The sequence below is a fragment of the Hyperoodon ampullatus genome, assembly GCF_949752795.1.
Source record: "Hyperoodon ampullatus genome assembly, chromosome: 1".
NCBI lineage: Eukaryota > Metazoa > Chordata > Mammalia > Artiodactyla > Ziphiidae > Hyperoodon > Hyperoodon ampullatus.
The window spans coordinates 219383852-219399850 of record NC_136914.1 but is presented as its reverse complement, the minus strand read 5'-3'; positions in this window follow the sequence as shown (position 1 = coordinate 219399850).

Genomic DNA, 15999 nt, shown 5'->3' with positions numbered 1-15999 from the left:
GGGCTCTCAGGTCACATGGTCACCATGGTAACTGCAGAGGACACTCCTGCTCAGGTGTGCCTTCTATTCTGTTTGTTTTCAGATACAACTATGACCTCAGCACATGAGTCACTGAAGACTGGATTCCATCTTCATTCACCAAACCCAAACCCAGCTCCTTTGAAAGTTTAAAATAAAACTTCCCCAAACCCAGCTCCTTTGAAAGTTTAAAATAAAACCAGTTGAATATGAGAGTTACTGAAATATTCTCTCATATTTGATCATTTCAAGCCCCTTTGTAGCTATTGTGTAGAATGTGCCTCAAAGGGAAAGGATTCTGTTATGCTTCTAGGCAGTGTCAAAAATACGTGTGAGTGCACAGAATTGTGGGTGATTCTCTTGCTCTGGGAATAATCAAAAGGGAGCTCAAGGGTAATGGTGTCCATATATTTCCATGGAGGCAAGAAGTGTATATAGTTGGCATTAAAACTCCAATCAGCCTGCTTTCTTCCAGGCCAGGATGAGAGCTTTTGTGTGACCACGCTGTCAGGTAAGGTAGAACTCAATGTTTCCTAAAGCACTAGAAGTAGTCCCTGAACACGTACTGCCGCTAAACCAACCATAATATTGAGTAAAAAGCCAGGCTGGGCTTTCATATTGTAACTTGAGATGTGATTTTTTTTTTTTTTTTTTTTCTTCAGCCTGTATGTATCAGGGTTGTCTCGGGTTCTCTGGCTGTGAACTCCAACTTATTTATAATTTATAACTCAAGAGGAGGAGCAAATTTGGGGGGTTATTATATTTTGTCTTGAAGCTGATATTTGAGGGAGAAGTAGAATCATGGCCCACCCACTCTGGGGTTTGCCAGCAACAGATTTGCTTCTTTATCCTTCAAGTCAGTGGAGGAATTTTAGAGGGGAGAAGACAAATGCTGGTAGAAAAATGTTAAGTTAATAAAACAGGGTAAGATCAGATTTCCCTCGCTCAGGCCGCCTCCCTCCTGGAATCCTTTGGTTGACTTCTTGAAACTTACTGTGATTTATGGGACCCCTTTCCTGTAGGCCGAATACCTTTTGATTAAGAAGTGAACCACAGTTCCAAAACCACAGTGACAGCTGTTGTTTGAATTATCCAGAACACTTACTGCCATCTTCCACTTTGTTGAGCAAAGACAGAATTTTAGTGACAAAAGTTGCCCCAAATGCAAGAGCGCAGCCCATTACCCTAGACAATTATGGCTTCTCCTTTTTTGCACCTTTTGATCAGCAGAGGTCTTAAAGCAAAGAGTCTCTGGATGTCTTAAATGGGTGGCGGGTTGGATAGTGGTGTTCAACTCTGTGTGTTCTGGATTCCTTCCCACCCTAAAATTGTGGGTATATTTAAGGCTCTGGAATCCTGTGAGTAACATCTCAACTACCCAGACCAGTGATTCCAAAGGAGGGGTTGGGGGATCCCTCTCTATCAGAGGGTCCTATCGGGGTCTGGAGTGGTGGGGTGGTAGGGAATGGGGAGGGTGTGTATTGTTTGAAAACAAAGCATGATTACCCCTGTTGGTCAGACGTCTGATGTAGTTTTAATTTCAAATAGCATTAAAAGAGAGCATGGAATTTTCATTTGTCAAAGGGGAGCACAGGTGGAGATGGGAAGAAAAGCTCTCATGTGGATGATAATGGACCACGTCTTACAGGTGCGAAAAGAGATGGTAACGATGTGACTGAGGGTCTCTGCCCTTGATGCCCCTTAGCTCTCTAACGTGCCTAGAGTTGCTGGGATGAGAGCCTTTCCTCTGAGACAAGCTGAACAGTCAGAAGGACTGTATGAATGTACCTGTGGCATCTGGGAGGGGAGACAGACTGAAGCACCTTCACTCAGGAAGGTAACAAGGGCATCATGTTATTGCTGGGCTTAGAACGCAGACCCCAGCCACCTGGGACATGGCGCAGGCAGGTTTGATAAAGAGGGAGTGGGTAGTCTAGAGCAGCGGTTGGCAAACCACAGCCCGTGGGCTGATCTGTCCCACTGCCTGTTTTTGTAAATAAAATTTTATTGGAGCACAGCCATCCCATTCATTTACACATCCTCTAGGGCTGCTTCTGCTCTACAAAGGCAGAGCTGAGTTGTTGTGACAGAGACTATATGACCCGTACAACTGAAAATATATCCTACCTGACCCTTTGTAGAAAGAGCCTGTCAGCTTCTGTTCTAGTCTACGGGTCCCTCAGAGGAAGATGCCCCAAATGGTCCTTAAGTGGGAAGAGCAGGCACAGCCAGAGAGCACATGAAAGCACCGTGTCCAGGGACAGGTGGGAGGAAGGAAAGACGGAGGAAGAGCCTGCTGTTGTTGTTTTTTACTCCTTTGAGTCCTTTCCCTGAAGCTTTCCTCGTTGTGTCTTGCCCAGTTTAGTGGGCAAAGGGCAAATTCATCCCTTGTCTTCTTACCGCTACTCACACATCTTTGGTGAATGAAGATGGAATCCAGTCTTCAGTGACTCATGTGCTGAGGTCATAGTTGTATCTGAAAACAAACAGAATGGAAGGCACACCTGAGCAGGAGTGTCCTCTGCAGTTATCATGGTGACCATGTAACCTGAGAGCCCCAATAAGGAGCCACACATGGGCTCTCACCTGCCCTTCCTAGCTGACAGCTAGGAGGCCACCATGCGGTGCCCGTCAGCCCCAGCCAGCATCATGCAGAGAGGCAGGTTCACAGAGAACCATGGCTCGGGGAGGACATTGCTCTGCCTGTTAGCTGAACAGAAGGCTTCTGGAGTGTTCCCCGACCCTGTGTGTAGAGTTCTCAGGGACTCCCTCCCCGCAATGCCAGCAGTGTGTGTGATCAGCTCTGAAGATGCGCTTTACTGGGATGGGCTGGGGGAGGGGACTGTACAGCCATAGGAAGCCTGTTTGCCAGGACCGCCTCCTTTTCATTGGTTTTCCATCTCCTGAAACTTAGCAGAACACAGTGAGCAGGATGCAGTCATTCTTCTCTGGCTGCCACAGCAGGTGGGGTTGCTTGGTGCTTCTGTGCCAATGGCAATGAGTTTGCCGTGAGCTCCTCCTTCCTGAGAAAGCCGTGGGGACCTAAGCGAAAGGGGTGAGGAGGTAATCCTGGTGCGAGTCTCCTGTTTCCTCCTCTGGGTTTTTCCAGTTACATTTTAGAGCGCTTCGGGGTTGAGCTAGCCAACAGACATTTTCGACCCAAAAGTTTGGGGTAGGGGAGAATTTAAAACTTAGTTTTGCCAGTAGCCAGCTCCCCAAATTCCACAAAGTGTAAGTTTGTTTTTCTTTAAAACAGAAGCTGTGTATCCATGCAGTAGCAGGCGATTCACTGAGGTCGCCTTGTGAAGTCTGAGGCAATATCATCATCTTTACGGCCTCATCTTGCCTGCTTTCCTTCTGACACATTCTCTTTGGGGAGAGGGATGATGTGGTCCTGAGCCATTTTTTCTGTTACAGTTGGAGTTCTGCTCTATGTGATCTATGTTACCTGACTGCATTTTAAAAGCATGATTTTGCAGAAGCTGTATGTGCCTGGGATTAGTCCTCAGACTGGTCTCTGGGCCATTTCAGGAACATATCAGCTATCACTGAGGCTCTGCTTGGTCCTGGCATGTCTGCCTCAATGCAGATCCTGCTACTCCGCTTCCTCCAGTTCTTCCATGGTGACTTTCCCAATGAGAGTCCTCTTGGAGTAGAATGTAGGTCCTCTGATCCAATAGCTTACAAGCCAAGGTGAGTTCCGAGGACACAGTTTCAACCACAGGGGCAATGCGGTGTGATGGTCAGTTCCTTGTGGCCTAAGGAGAAACAACTCCTTTTCCCTGAGATCTGTCTTCTAACCATTAGAATTTAGAAGGAGTTATATTTTTCTTGTCTGCAAAATGGAGATGTGGGTACCTACCTGGCCTATTCTACAAGATTTCCATGTTTTTTTAAGAATGAAAAAGTTTAATAGTTACAGATGCAAAAACATTAAGAAGATAATAGAGTATTATTAACAAGTTTGTGCTAAAACTCTGAAAATTTGTTAGACATGGATAAATTCTTAAAACATGTAACTTACTGAAATGGAATCAACTAGAAACAGGATATCTGAAAAGTGTTCTAACCGTCAGGGAAGGTGAGTCTGTCATGCAGACTGTTCCCACAAAGACTTGTCCTAGATCCAGACAGCTTTACTAGAGAGTTCTAATAAAGACAAATGCTGTATTTGTTCTTATTTGAGGAACAAATAAGTACAATTTTAAACAACTGTATTCTTACGGTATAGTAAGAAATACATTCGGTTTTTATCCTCAGCTCCTGGCACATAGCTTTTTAAAAAAATTTATTTTTACTTATTCATTAATTTTTATAAATAAATTATAAAAATAAGCAACCAATAAGTGGTTGCTTTACAATGTTGTGTTAGCCTCCACCGCACAGCAAAATGAATCGGCCACACACATACAGATATCCTCTTCCTTTTGGACTTTTTAGGTCATCACAGTGCATTAGGTAGAGTTCCCTGTGTTATACAGTATGTTCCCATCGTTGTCTATTTTCTACATAGTATCAATAATGTATATGACACATAGCTTCTAAAACCCTCATTCCACAAGATTTTGAGGCACTCACCTTTCTTATAAAATACATCGGTGATGCAATAAACAAAGGTAAATATGGGAATAGGCATAAAGAGTTTCATGGTAAGGATAAAGGAAGTTAATTCTATGTGAGCCCCAGAAAAGGATCCATAAAGGGAGATGTACATCAAAAGCCAGATGCTGCTGTATCTGGGTGAGATTATCATTCCTTGAAATAACTGGGCAATATAGTTAAGCACAGTTTGGCAGAACAGGTAACAGGTGCTCTTTGGTGCTTTTATTGTTTTGTTATGTGTGTAAGACTCTTCATCCAGAGCAAAATAAACATACATCCTGGTTACTTAATAACAAGGAAAAGGCCACACACCAAATCAGGGTGAAAAGACAAATAGAAGGCGAATGAATCCTCTCCTTTGACAGGTGGCAGGTACCAAGAGGGCAGGGTCCAGTGGGGCATTAAGGTGAGGGGCTTAGTGGCAATGAGGAACTTTCCAAAATCGAGGTCTGAAGCCAAGGGTGGTGCTGGGCGTCAAACCCAATCCAACCGCCCTTCCTGATGGCCGGGAGCGGGGCACGCACGCCCTCAGAGGATGGTGGACCCGATCGGCCTGTGGGAAGCTGGTGGTCTGGTCTGTCGGGGTGTGGAGACGTTCAAATGAGTTGTCAAATGTGAGGGAGTCAGAGGGCGCCTCAGAGTTAGGGTGTATGGGTTACGGAGCAGAGATCTGAGTTCCAGGGAGTTGGTGTGAGTCAGAGAAAACGGGCTAGAGCCAGGAAAAAAGGCAGCTGGAAAGAAGCTGGCTGCTGCCTTGAGCCTCTGCCGGATTTGTGACCTCCTTTTATGAGCCAGCTGGGCATGGAGCAAGGGTCACTAGGCACAGCATCAGGGACGGGGCTGAGTGGACCTGATGTCTTGAGAGCCCCCTGGATTTCTGTGTGTTTGCCTGAGCATCACCAATCATTGGTCTGAGAAAGGACTGCCTTCTTTGGGGGACTTGTTTTAAAAATGGTTTGGTTTGGTTATTTTTTTCTTGTTCCATGATTTGGATGATTTTGAAAATAGATACCCTTTTACACTTCCACAGGTCCAAAACTCATGAAAGTAGGGAATGGATGAAATCCCTAAAAGATGGTCTTCTTTTTGCACTTATTTTTTAAGGAGTTGATAAGATCACTGTACTCCACAGATGTATCTCTATTTTTCTTTGGCCTTTATATTTCCCTCTCATGCAAATCTCCTTTAGAACCGTTTATACTGGCTGTTTGAATTGTTTTAGAGCTGTCTTGGTAGGAATACAAGCTCCTTTAGATGTTTGCCCTGAACGTTTGTCTTTGGCGTAACAGGAAACAGTTTCCATTAGCAGGGGGGTAGACACACGAAGAGAAAAGACGAGGGAGCTTCCATCCCATTTTATGCACATAGAGGCCAAGGCTCGATGAAGGCTGAGCCTTGACCCCTCACACGGCAGAATATGGGATACGTTTGAAACAGTTATGACCACTGTGGGGCTTCTTGCTTTCTGTACTGCACAGTGATGGGTGGAAAAGTAAACCAGGAACTCTCAAAGGGCAGAGAGTTGGCCTCCATGAAGTATCATAGACTAAGAAAGGGGAGAGCCACCATGGCTATAGGAGCCCAAATACTTACTGACTTTCATAGACGGTGAATACGGGAGCAAGACAGAGCCTCTGCATGACCTTACTAACAACCACCAACCAACCAACCAACCAAACCTACTCCTGACTGCTTTTCTTCCCTTCAGAGGAAGGGATCTGAGAGGTCAGGTAATTTAGATAAATTCTAATCAAGTCTGGGCATAAAATCAGGGTCAGATTAAACTGTTGCTAACTTAAGATAATAGTTAAGATGGGCAACAGTTAAGGATTAGTAAAATAGATGCCAAATGGTCCCCAAGGATCAGTCTTTCTTCAACGGTTATTGCAAATCACTGGGTGTTTTTGCTTAAAATGCAGTTTTTTTCTTTACTCTTTTTTAAAAAAAATTTATTGGAGTATAGTTGATTTACAATGTTGTGTTAGTTTCAGGTGTAATCCAGTTTTACATATACATGTATTCATTCTTTTTCAGATTCTTTTCCCATATAGGTTAGCACAGAATATTGAGTAAAGTTCCCTGTGCTCTACAGTAGGTCCTTATTGGTTATTAAAATACAGTATAAATCCCTGATCCCATACCATCCTGTCAGTGCCCAAGGAGTGCGCTGGCATGAGTACCATGGGAAAAGTTTGAGAAACAGTACTTTAACTTATATGCAAAAATAAGTGAACAACTTGAAAAAAATACTTTCTTCGGTGTTGATGTGCTTGATGCTTTGGGGTTACCTGCAGGGACACGGACCTTTCAGCTTCCGCTCTTACCCCAGGCCTTCTCTGCTCACGCCCTTGGCTGGGTGAGATTTATGCGTATATCTGTATAAGGTATGTACGAGAGACACAGATTCTTTTCCTTCAGCTTCCTTCATATGGGCAGTTGGGCAGAGAATTTATACCAATATCTGGTCTCTATCTAGATCTTTCCCCCTCCCCAGAGGGTAAGATCCAGGAGGTGGGGGAGGCGGGGGAATAGGAGCCCCATCTGGGCCTCACCATCAGCTGGCTGGTCCAGACCATCTTGTCCAGATTCCGCAGAAGGAATCTCCTGTGCATAAGGAGGGGTTCTGTACCCTCATTTGGCCACTGCTCCTTTTACCTGTAGGTCCCTCAGCAACCCTGCAAGGAGGGAGGCTGATGAGGGAGGAGATGGAAAAAGAAGGGGCCCACTGGGGAGGAGGGCTGATGGTGGTTGGGAAAGACAAGAAGGAGAGATGGGGTGACCACGGGGAGGGAGCTAATGATCAGGGAGTCTGATGCGGGGGCAGGCAATGGGGCAGGGTGAGGGCCTTAGGGAGAGAAGGGATGGGGGCTGTAACAGGAGGGTGATGGCGGGAGGACAGTTGGGGTGGGGCCGACAGCATAGTGAGGGGAAGGGGGACCAGTAGGGGAGAGAGACCAATAAAAAGGGGGCCAATGGGGCCGAGGGCTTGTTGGCCGGGCAGGACCTGGTTATTTCCAAGACCCTAACAATAATGGTAGCAAATTCTGTCAAAACATTCTCCTTAACCTTGACATTATCGTTTCATGAAAGATGATGTGTGTAATAAAATATTTCAATCTGTGAGGAGACCTACAGCACCCGATTGCCCTACCAGATAGCCTGGCTAAAGTGCCAGCATCCACTGTCAGCTGGTGGATTTTGCTCTAATTACAGGAAAAGAACCCTAAGGAAATGAGTTCTTTAAAGACTGAAGTTTTAAAAACTGAAATAGAAAGTAACAGCAGTTATTACACACAAATCTGTGGAAAATGCACAAATTTTCAGCATGATATGGGGTGAGAAAACTCACTATCTTGCTCACTTGACCACACATATTCTCAAACATTTGTTTCTTTTTGTAAGAGTCTGAAGGAGTGGCTGACAAGCCAGAATACTTTCTGATGCTATTTCCCATTCCTCCTTTGTGTAAGTAGATTTCTGTCTGGAGTTTAACTTCTTGAAGCTCTGTAACAACATGTTCTTTTATATATTGAATAACTAAAAGGAACCAGTAACAGTTCATTAAAAATGACATTTTATTCTTTTTTACTTAAGAACAATGACTATTAAAAATTAGGGATATAGATTGATTTACCTTTGTATAAAATATCTTCTGAAGTTAGTGAAAGAAGCTGGCAGAATATGTTTTAGATCATAGAAATGGATAATAATTAGGTGTATTATTATATGCTCATTTCAGGAAAGCTCTAATGTTTCCACCATAGAGAGGCATTCTGATTTTTATCCCCTAAAAACTGAGTTTGGGAAATCTGGTCTTTGGAGTTGTGAGTATGGTAAGGCTGTGACAGAAGCTCTGGTCAGTTTTGCATGATGCTGCATGATGCTCAGGTAGAATCCAACACAGAATCCACGCCCCCCCTCCACCTCCCAACATCCATGGTCCCCCACTGGCCACCCAGAGCCACCCTCAATGTGTAGACCTCAGGCCCGACCATGTGCTCTACTCTGGGACCCACCTCCTGCCCATCCCTCCCAAGTATGAGCCTACCTGTCCTTATTTTTGGGTCTTTATCACATGCCTGGATTTCCACCCTTGAACACTTTTTCCTTCTGCAATCCACAACCTCGGCTCCTTGCTGGATTCTGAAAACCCTCCTACCTTGACACAATCCTAATTTTTAATCCGACCCTAATATGAATTATGGTTCTATCAAAAGAATTCCCTGATCCCCAGTCATCCCTTTGTGCCTGATTCAAATGGGGCTTTGTTGTTGTCCTCCTGTATCTGGCAGATTGGACCAGGGAGAGACGTAGCTCAGGCCAGCTGGCATGCACTGGGCTAGGAGCCATCCTTTGAGGGTGTGGCAGTTAGTGGCTTTGAGACTCCACAGTGGCTCTTAATTAACCTGAGGAACTGAGGGCCAGTCCCTTGGGTGTTTCCTTTTCCTTCCAGAGCTTCCTGTCCCTGCCACTATCCAACCCTCATGGCTGGGAGCTGCTGACCTTGACCAACACGTCAGCACAACTTCAAGCCCTCAGCCAATCCCAGCCGTGTGTTTGAGTAAGTGGGTGAGTGGTGAGACAAGAGGCCCAGGCTCCAAACTCAGGATCCCATTTCCCCAGAAGATACTTTGTGCCTTATTTTCCTATTTCCGGTTCCCACGGGAATAAACATCCTACCTTTGAAGTGAAATATTCAAATGAACTGTTTCCCTCTGCTTCCACACCTGCTTGAATTACTGACCCTCTTGGACAGACTCTCTGAGACAGAGTTTGGATGTGGGCTAGTGATACACTTGTGTCTGATTATTATTATGCTCTTCCCAGGGGTGGGTGAAGACTTGGTCAGGAGTTCTGCCCCAGGGCTAATGGAGGCTCCCAAGAAAAGGCCGGACCAGGATGGTTAATAACCAAGGGTGGTTGGACCCTAGTCCACTCTGCAGAGGGGAGCTAAGGGTGGTGGTGGAGGAACAATATTTGGCATTGGAATCAAGGGTCAAGTGTGAGGCTCAGGCTAGCATTGAAGTCAGGGTTTAGGAACATGGGATGATGGAGGGAGTGGTGCTATGAGGTGGAAAGGTTTGGGATGAGGGCTACAAACAAAGATGAAGATGCAGAGAGTTCATGTTTACTGGATTCGATCTTATGATGAAGGAGGGCTTGTCTAATCCATCAAGCTTTTCATATTTCTCATTGACACACTTCCAAATTTGAGCTTACCATTTGACCCACATTTAAGTGCCCAGCATACATCCTGGCACATAGTAGATACTTGTACATTTCTACGGAACAGAAAGCTCTTTGAGAGCTTGGTTCCATAATAGTAGACCCTGTCCTTCTCAGGGGTCCTCAGCAGTGGATGTGCTACCACCCAGGGTGTTGTCACAAATTTCTGTTTGTCACAAGAATGTGGAGGCACCATTGTCATTTGCTGGTAGCACTGGGGGGCTCAGGGGTGTGAGGTGACCTGTAACAGGAGGTCTCTCACTTTGGAGAATGAGCCCATATCTTACTGGGCATCCACGAAGGTGAAAAACCCACTGAGAGTTACCTGAACCTAAAAGTGAACTCTAGTTTACACATAAATACAAAGTATTTTGTGCATGGTTTTAATATACACTGAACTTTCAAGAAATGAAACTAACCAAATAACATGAGGGGCAATGGTACTTTGTTTTGTTCAGAACTCTCCCAAGGGTTGTTCACCCTTTCTGAAAATCATGTCATCCGCGGCTACACTGTTCACGGCGTCTGAGTTCCCCAGACAGCACCCTGCGTAAGTCTATGCTTATAACTGTTGCATTCAGGCCAATTCAATGTACATTTATGAATGTATTTGTTGATCTCTTAGTTTTAAATGTTAAATATAAAGGAAACCTATCCACAGCAACTTCTCTTAAATCCAAATATATTCAAAATGTAAGCCTCTGGTTACCCATTACATCTGGAGGGTAGAGGTACTCAGCACTTACATATCGAAATACAGCTTCTTTTATTATAAATTATTTAACTTTTGATTTCTCTTTATATTATAGTTAGAACATTATATTGATTTGATTTTTTGAAATTGTATGTGTGGCTACGTTATATAAGCTATGAAATTCAATACAGCTTCATAAGGAGAATGTTATAAAGTATTTATTTTAAAAAGAGGGCGTGGGTCTGCAAGGATTGTTTTGTGCTCTGACCCTGGTTTTTGCCTGGCCTTCCCCCCTCTGGTCTGTCTTTCAACTGTAGTAACCGGACTTCTTACCCGTCGAAAGTAAACCCTATACTAAGTGAGAACTCTTGGAGACCCAGTGCCTTCAATTTGATTTAGAAAATACAATTTTCTTCTATTTTTTTTTTAAATCCTTTTCAGAAGTATGGTTTCCTCTAGATAGCATTCCTGTGAAATCTTTACAGAACTCCATGCTGACTTTTGAGCTTTGACATCCTGAGATGAGAAGTGATCTCTCCCAGCCTGCAGTTTGCCGATGGACAGGAACGTGGGCTCCCCTTGCTCCTTGAGAGATTCCCCTTCAAGTTTTAAGCTGGGGAGGTCAAAGGGACCTGCCCTGCTCTTTGCCAGATGCCTGCATCTGTCAGACCTTTTCCTCACGTAGCGTCGTGGGAACCGGGAGACACCTCGGCACCTCTGACACTGGGGAGGATAATGGGACCCTTGATCATTTGAAGAAGTCTGTAGATTGTCTCTTGCCAAAATTACCTCGCGAGAGGCCACCCTCTAGAATACGCTGTTCCCTCGGCCCTCCTAATGCTGCCCCCTTTGACCTTTGGCCTCACAGCCCAGTGTCAGAGTGCCACCGCTTGTCCATTTCCACCCCTCACCCTGCTATGCTGCTGGAAGTCCTGGTCTCCAAAGGGGGTCAGAAAGACAGGACTGAGTAAGAGGAAGGGTGGGGCAAGTGAAAGCCGGGGCCACGTCAGGACTCCGTCCTCACTGGGCGGCTCCAAGCCCAACGTCCAGGGCACTTACACCGAGTGGATGCTGAAACCCACTCTTTACCTTTCACCAGCCTGGCTCTGCTTTTCTGATACAGAATCCAAGCGTGATGCAGCGGCTATAACTTGTCAATTCCACTTAGGCTCAGTGTCCCTCCCAGGGGTGGCATGTCATGCATTTATATGCCTACTTTGCAACTGGCACCTCTGTGTGTGTGTGTGTGCGAGGATGACACATTTGTTTGTTCATTTGCTTACTCAACAAAGATTTGTACAGAACCTGTTCTGTGCCAAGGACTTTTCTAGTCCCTGGAGATAACTGTGGTGAGTAAAATCGTCATCTCTTCCCTGGCAGCTTTAAAAAGTGAAATAATAAAGGAAATTATTTAAAACTCTGACCAGTGATAGAAGGGAACATGTAGGAAGCCATGAAAGAAAATAACAAGGCGACTTACTTAGATTGGGTTGTTTGGACAGGACTGGCTGAAGAGGTGACATTTGGCCTGAGATCTAGCGATCGGGAAGGGTGCAGGCAGACCAGGAACTGAGGACCACGTTGTAAGCAGCGGGGACAGAATGGGCAAAAGGCTTGAGGTGGGAACGTGTCTGATGTGTCTGAACTCGCGGGGAGCTAGTGGGCCTGTAGCGTGGCTTGTCCAAGAGAAAAGTGATGTCAGGTGAAGTCAGAAAGTTAGGCATGGGTCACATCATGCAAAGCCCGAAGGGGAATTTTTAAATGTGTCCACACAAATTCTTTGGTACTCATCCCTTCAGAACGTGAATCCTAATTCCCCTCCCTCCAGCACAGTCTGTCCTTAATTACTAGAATGTGGTGGAAGGGATGGTGTGTGACGTTCGAAATTAGGGCAGAAAAACACAACTGGGCTTCCTCCTTGCTCTCCCTTGGATCGCTTGATCTGGCAGAAGCCAGCTGCAATATGGTGAGGACACTCACTCAAGCAGCCCTGTGAAGAGATCCACTTGGCTGAGACCTCCCACCAGCAGCGATCTGGGGACACCATATTGGAAGCAGATTCTCCAGTCCCCATCAAGTCGCAGCCCACATCCTGAGTAACCTTAAGAGAGACCCTGAGGTAACACCTCCCAGCTAAGTGACTCCTGGATTCTTGACCCATAGAAATTGTAATATAATAAAGGTTCGTTGTAAGCTGTTAAATTTGGGGGTAGTTTGTTATGCAGCAATTGATAATAGATACAGCTTAGCAGACCATATTAAGGAACTTAAATTTTTGTAAGTGGAAAGAGCAGTCATTGAAGAGTTTTGAGCAGGACAATTGCATAATCAGATTTATTCTTTTAAAAGGATCACTCTGGTTGCTGCATGAAGAACAGTTTGGAGATGATCAAAAGTAGGAGTGGCTGAAATGGTCAGAATGCAGTTGGCTACAAGTGTCTGAAATTCCCAACCAAAACTAACTTAAGCAATAAGGACATTTATTATCCCATCTTTTAAGAAGCCCAGGTGTAGGGTGACTGTTGGAGGAGTTAATTCAGTGGCTCACCAATAGCATCAGGACCCCAGCTCTTTTTGTCCCTGTTCTGCCTGTCTTGGAGTGTCTGCTTTGTCCCCAGATTCACTTCTCTCATGGGGGCCAGATGACTGTCAGGATTCTTGATGTCATATCTAGAAATGACAAAGACCAGTTGACAGAAAGCCCATCTCTTTCTAAGTGTCTCTTAGGAGTGCAGGAGCCTATCCTGGAAGCTCTCACATATCATTGATGAAAATTTCATCACATGCTTCCAGCTAATCGGTCCCCAGCAAGGCCATCATGGGCCACCATGATTGGCTCAGGCTAGATATGATGGTGGCCTGGAGTGGGATTGTGGCAGGGAGATGGAAAGAAACAGATGGACTTGAGATATATTCTGTGGAAACCAGGAGAGAGAAAAGAATTGTGTATGGCCCTTAGGTTTTTGGCATGAGCAGCCAGGGGTGTAGAAGTACCACGTTCTAAGATGAGAAGCGTAGGGGTGGCAGCTCTGAGCAATGGGGGAAATTAAGAGTTTGTTTTCTACTTCTCCGGGCAGGGATCATCAGGTCCAGTTTGCTAGCTACCATCATATACCTAAAGGATACAATACTTTGCTTCAAAGATGGATTCACCAACGACAAAGGTTTAGTACCATAGCTAGGAGAGTACATTCAGTGAGGGAGGCCTTTCTAACTAAACCACAAAGGCTTTAGATTTCCTTTTACTACTAAAGCTTGCTTTAATGATCATTGTTAAAGATATTAATTGCTACTGTAAATCGTAGCCTGGACTTCGATGGTGTCCTTGGATCATTTTCTCTGCAGTGGACACTTTCATTAGTTCTCTTGGCAGCCAGATGCATTACCTTACAACTTCCATGAATAATAATGACATGAGCATTTGCCTCTAGGTTGTACTTTCTATTTTTAAAGCTCTTTGCCACATTAATGGATTGTTCCATAAATGTTTAAAAGCTATGGGAAAGAAACATTCTTATCACATTTTTATCCTCTGTAGTATTTGAAATGCATTTAAGACCAAAACTCTGTGTGACAACTTAGTTTGACAAACATTTCTGGAATCTCTCCTGTTCCGGGCACTGTCCTAGGTGCTGAGAGGACAATTAGGATAGTAGGTGCTCAATCAACATTGCTGACTATTGAATGAATAGGCTTAGATGTACTTAGCCAAGGAAGAGAAAAAAGAGGCCTACGATCCATGAAAAATGGCATTTTTCCTCTTTGGCGGAGTTTCCTCTTTCTAGAAGTGATGGCAGAAATTCACCCTGGCCCGTGAGTCTTGGGATTTTAAGAGAAAGCTGCCAGAGCTGAGTGATTGGATCTTACTGGCTGCATGTCATGCTTCTGTGTACAGAACCTTTAAATCAATTTAAGATTTGGGGGTCCTAGGAAGGAGTTCCAAAAGCCTAAACATAAATTATGGTGATGTTGGATTTGCTTGGATGGAAAGTTCCATCTTAAGTCTGCAGAGCAACTGAATATACTCTAGCAATCTTTTTTATTAAATTAAATTAAATTACATTTTCTTAATTTATTTCCTACTATTTGAAATGAACTTGTTTGTATATTTGTTTTTGTTTTTATTATCTGTTTCCTACTGAGACACTAGCCCTTAGAACAGTGCCTGGCACAGACAATAAAATTAAATACTTATTGTATGAATGGATGAAATCGCCCTCCTGCTGGAAGTTTTTCTGATTACTTTTCTCTCCTTTCCCTAAGTATTATACAGTAAATTGTTCTTATTTAGGACTTGACTGTTAAAAATTTCCAATTTTAATTGATACCTGACTGCAAGATCCTTGAGGCCAAGGACCAAATCTTATACTTCTCATAAAGCCAACCTCCCAAGCTCAGATAAAAGGAGTCCATAGATACTGGCTGGTCAGCTGGTCAAGGTGTGAGGCAGGTAGAGATTCAGGGAGTGCCCTTCCTCTACCCATCAAGTCCCCAGTAAAAGCAGAGAGCTGTGGCTCATGACAAGAAATGCAAGTCTAGTGTCCAAAGGAAAACTCACCAGCTTCAGGAGGTTAATTCACTTCTGAGCAGTGGCACTCAGCTCTACAGTTCTGTGGGTTTGCGTGAGACTGAGTAGTGTCATAAAATTGTCAGTTGTGTATATGACTTGGAACTGAAATTGGCTGTCAGTTCACACCCTCAGGAAATGCATAATGGAGTTAGACTTGTGTATTTTTAAGAAAAACCAACAACCAAAAAAAGATGCAGAAAACATTGTTATAACATGTGCTCTCCACCCATTAAGGATGAGAACAGACACTGTGACAAACAAATTACAGGACGGACACGGTTGGAGGTAGAAAATAGGACAGATTTTTATCATAGTAGAATTCTGGTTGCTTAGCTCTTGAAGTTGTATGAAAAGAATCAGAATAAATGTGACCAAAATGAAGAAGATGCTTTTGTTATTAAGTATCTTTGCGGCTGTTTGGCTCACTCTTTCTGCATTCAATAAAGACAGAGCTCACATTGTCTCCAAGGAGGCATTAAGTTCAGCAGTATTTGCCATTGATGAGCGGTCTAGAGTGTAGAATGGCTTCCAATAGCTGGATTGTCAGCAAACTGGCAAGGTCAAAATGTGGTTTTGGGGTCCCTTGGATCTCACTCTCTAGAGAGACACACTTTGGAGCAAGAGCCAGGGGGATTTTACAATTACTCTGGCTATCTTGGGAAAGTTAATTTACTTTTTGAGATGCTCAGGAAACTGTCAAAATGGCTTCTGAGGTGTCATTAAGTGTTTTGAACTAATTTCAGACTTTCAGAAAAGTTGCAAAAAACCCCCCAAAAAACAGTACAGTGAGTTTCCATATATCCCTCATCCAGTTTCTCCTAACATTAGCATATTATATAACAATAGTATAATCATCAGAACCGTGAAATTAACATTGATTCTATATTGT